Source organism: Protopterus annectens, chromosome 12.part0 (genome assembly GCF_019279795.1).
Source record: "Protopterus annectens isolate FY-2018-M chromosome 12.part0, PAN1.0, whole genome shotgun sequence".
Classification (NCBI taxonomy): domain Eukaryota; kingdom Metazoa; phylum Chordata; order Ceratodontiformes; family Protopteridae; genus Protopterus; species Protopterus annectens.
This window is the reverse complement of record NC_056746.1, coordinates 150,623,183-150,627,574: the sequence shown is the minus strand read 5'-3', so window position 1 is coordinate 150,627,574 and position 4,392 is coordinate 150,623,183. Positions and strand designations below refer to the sequence as shown.

General features: G+C 38.3%; 1 protein-coding gene across 1 annotated transcript in view; it reads left to right on the top strand.

Annotated features, from left to right (window-relative positions):
• Positions 1 to 430: 430 nt before the first annotated feature.
• Positions 431 to 4,392, top strand: part of RRN3 (RRN3 homolog, RNA polymerase I transcription factor) — a gene marked incomplete in the record, with an annotated part of 604,791 nt that continues 600,829 nt past the window's right edge. Inside the window, 1 exon segment of the mRNA XM_044089174.1 lies at positions 431 to 864.

The window sequence follows — 4,392 nt, the reverse complement described above, 5'->3', positions numbered from 1 at the left end:
TCATAGGTTCATACTAGGCTATCTGCCCAAGGGCATTTATAAGCCTAGCCCATAGTTATGTGGCTTTCGCCACCCCTTTAGTTTGAATAAAAACTATGCCTATCATTTTGCTGTGCCTCTGTCAAGCAGTGACACTGAAGTAATCCCTGGGGGTATATCTGCAATCTCCCACCAAATATTAAAGAGTTTCACACTTAATTTTCAGAAAAAAATATATTCATGTGATATTTTGAGTGAATTAAGACTAATATTTAAACAAAACATGGACGTTAGGGTTGCTCCTTTCCATAATATTTTGTGTTTTTAATATATCTCCCAGCTTTCTTAAGCAGAGAAATAACTACCAGCTACGTAGAAATGGACGTCAAAACGACATATCCCGGAATGCACCGCTTCATGCGTTAAATGTTTACGAAATAGGAAGGAAATTCTGCACAGCGGGTTCCTACAACAAGTTCGTCTAAAATGCCTTTACTTGTCAATGGCAGCAGAGCAGTATTGCCCTGTGATACTGTAGACTTTTTAAACACTTATCCACACTTCCAGGTAAGACACGTACATAAAGTTACGTCCCCTGTGTTGCACGACGAATTCAAGTCCATTCGAAACACAAATTAAATTCATGTGAACGCAGGAAGGCAACTGCCATAGTTTGTAGGTCCAAGCAATAAATATTAATAAAGTGGGTAAAGGCAGGGCGCTGGTTTTACAGTTTCGTACGCAAATGTTCTGTCGCGGGCACAATTGATTTGGTCAGTTGTAGCCCATTGTAAAGGGGCACAGGGAATGAGCCCGTCTTCGTTTGTTACACCTGTTATGAAATTATACAAGATGCGGAGTGTCATTCTTTCCACGGGCATGACGGTAAGAAAACGAGAGGTTTAAAACTTTTAGGTTACGTGATGTACACATGTATTAATATATACATATCCATCTATTTTATAATTTTACAAACAAAGGCAGAGTATATGTTTTATATGAATGCAAATGCGTCTGTATATATCAGAGTCTGCATGTTCACCCTCGTGGATTTTTGCTTAGTGGTCCGAGCCTCTAGTTTACCTTTGTGCCCCAAAAATGTGTTGGTAAATAGATCAGGGCTTCTTGAAATTTCTTTAATAAATATGCGTGTTGTGTGTGCGCCCGCCTATGATAGAATGGTTTCCCATCCAATATCAACCTGCGGAAAAAAAAACTTGTAATCTGCTTCTTGAACTAAATGTAGCATATTATTGTATCTGTAAATATGTGTTTTTTTTAGCATGCATATCCATGTATCTGCAAGTATGTTTTGTTTCTTTATGTAATCCTTTTTACCTGGGCTGTTCCTGAAAATGGTCCATTGAGATTAGTGCACTGCCCTGGTAAACAAATCTGTGTGTGTGTGTGTGTGTGTGTGTGTGTGTGTGTGTGTGTGTGTGTGTGTGTGTAAATTCCAAATAATATACAATTATTTCCTTTTCCAGTAAGAATGGGAATCCTACATGGAAACACTTTTATAACAGAGTGATAAAAGTGATGGAAGAATGTGTAAGTACATTATCAAAGAGGCAGTGTAAAACCTGTAGACTTTAATGAACAGTATTGCAAAATTCTACAAGACAAGGTCATTTATTTTTGCTTCTGAAAATGGAAATGTTCCTTCTTTTTTTCAAACTGTTGGTCTTGTAGTGTGTTTTTTGTGTACTAGACAGCTTCAAAATCCACATGTGATGGCGGGGGTGATTCAGAAAGTTGTGTAAAGGGGTAAATCAAGCCTGAAAATGGAGATAGACCAGAGGTAAATCAGGTCTGAAAATAAGAACATTTCTGCAACATAAGGAGGTCTGGTCATTTTTCCCTTGCACACATTGAGTGCTGGGAAGGGTTAGATAAAGCTGGTATTGGAGACTGAAAGAGTAAAACTAATTTCTGAACTTAAGCCCTTCTTCCACACACGTCTGACATCTGCTAGCAAGATTTATGATTGTAGACATATTTCTTTCATTGCCACATTGAAGTCTGTGTAATATGAAAAATGAATTGCAGGAACTACAGGGGATTACGGGCTGCCCACTTTCCTCCAGACAGTTTTGTGTATATAGCATAAAGTGTAATTTTTAAATAATTTTAGGGTTTAGAATCTGTTTTCCATGTGTATTGTGCAAGGAAAAAATGTCCTTTCAGATTCGCCTCACCAGCAAACGAAATGAACTTTCCAGTCATATCCTTGACTCTAACACTGTCTGTGTCTGCAGAAAATGAACTGCCCTCCTTTGGCCTTATGTCTTTTCATCTGTTATTGTAAACTACCTGTCATAGATTACTTTTCATTTCAGAAATGCATGTAGATTCTCTTATTTTGTCAGTTGCGCAAGTTAATAGTACTAATATTAAAAAAGTGTCTCCTCTTTGACAGGTTCCCAGCTGTATTGTGTGGCTATTTTATATTTTTGCATCACATTTTTGGTCCGTTTTTTATAAAATTGTGGTTTTTCTTGCAAATTAGTGGAAAATCATTAAAGATTAAAGTTAGAAAATAATGACAGACATTTGAGTTTTAGATTTCATACCCTTCAGAAAATTCATACTAATGCAAGACCTACTATTCTCCTATCTTTCTAACTTTATAAGAGCAATATTTAAAAATTGTCTTTATTTTTGGGCCTTTGTCCCACTTCTGTTTATGGCTTTGTCCCGATTTCTTGCTCTGAGGCTGAGAGGCATGACAAATGTGTCAGGGCCATCACTGTCAGTCAGAGACATTTCAAATTGTGACCTACTTGTAACACCTCACTCCCCACGTAGTGACTCTGAATATGTCCAAGCAAGGCAAGGAGCAGTTATGCAGTGCAAGTGTGCAGAGTATCCCCCCATCCGAGGTAGACACAATTACTACAGTGGCTTTTCATCTGTCCATGATTTTGCAGAATGTTCTGGTTTTCTGTCATATTATATAGTAATCTATGCCACTTTCTGTTGATTTATGCTTCTTATTCAGAAAATGCATGTCGTTGCAGTGCCTATTGCTCTACATTTAAGTACCAATGCTTTAATGATCATCAGGTGAACTTGTCTGAGACTGTAAGAGGCAAGTAAGCTTTAATAAGCATAGTGTTCAATAATTACCAATATTGAAAGCCTTTTTGTTGTTGCCATGCAGAGAATATTTACATAACTAGATAGCATATAAGCCTTAGGTGTTGAAATGCATATGACAGAAATTTTAATAAAGGACAGGATTACAGTATTTTCAGAAGTTCATTACATTTGCTGGAGACTTGCAGTCATCTTTGCAGGCTTTACCCGTAAACTAAACAGAATGCTGGTCTGTCATGTGTAGTCCATAACCTGTGCAGTAATCTTTTAAGCAATTTATCTTGAGCTTGTTTCGTTTGCTGTTCATTTTTTACTTTGATCATGTTTTCCCCATGAAACAAGTAGATAGTTGTTGTCAGGCTCTGACAGCAGTCTTTTTTTGGATAAAAAACATTTTTACAAGTGGGGGTATCACAGAGATTGCTACTTTCAGCGTGTTACTTGGTACTTTTATAAAGCTAATGAATATAAATTGTAAGAAGAACTGCTGTACAAGGAGAAGTGGTTTGAGTTGAGTGCTGCTTGTTTTTGTATACTTGATTTTTGACTGACATTCCAGTAATGTATTTCAAAGGTAATTTAATTTTTCATGCCTCACAACCTTTTTGTTTCCATGTAGATATTAAGTAAGCTGTCATGTAGCCAATGCAATGAAATATTTTTTTTCTTCTACACTTCATTTTGTCTTGATTGGACTCTCATGACGACGGTTTGGCATCCAGGGCAGCATATTTAATTAAAGTCCCAGTTTTTGTGGTTTTGACCATAGCTCTGCCACTTTCTAGTTGGCTACACCCCTTCCCATTGGCCCCACCCATTCAGCTGTCTCCTGCAGCCCTCCTTTGATTTGAAGTCTCCAGCTGCCACTGCTGTCATGGTGAGGGTTGCAGTGGTGGCAAGCTAAGCAGGGTAGGCTAGAGTTCCCTATTGTCTGCAACAACCTTTAGCTCATTCTATAGGATCCCTTACATTTGCAGGTATGCTTAAAGATTTAACCCCCTTCATGTCTTGGGTTTGTCCTTGGGTCTCTTCCTGGTGGATTGTGTTTGGTATACCTCCAATGGGGGTGCTCAGAGTGGGGCTTCATTTTATTATTCCAGTCCTTGTCTTGGTGGATTGTTTTTACATGCCTTTGTGACCTGTGCAGAATTGTTGTTTGGAGTTTTGTTTTCCTGGTTGGGTCACTTCCCTCAGACTGAAGTGATAAGACCTAGACGAACAGTGATCCTGAATGTAATCCCTGTGATAGTTTGAATCAGAGCACAGATATTGGGAAACACCTCCGGAGTTTAGTCTGGAGGTGATGTTTGCCAG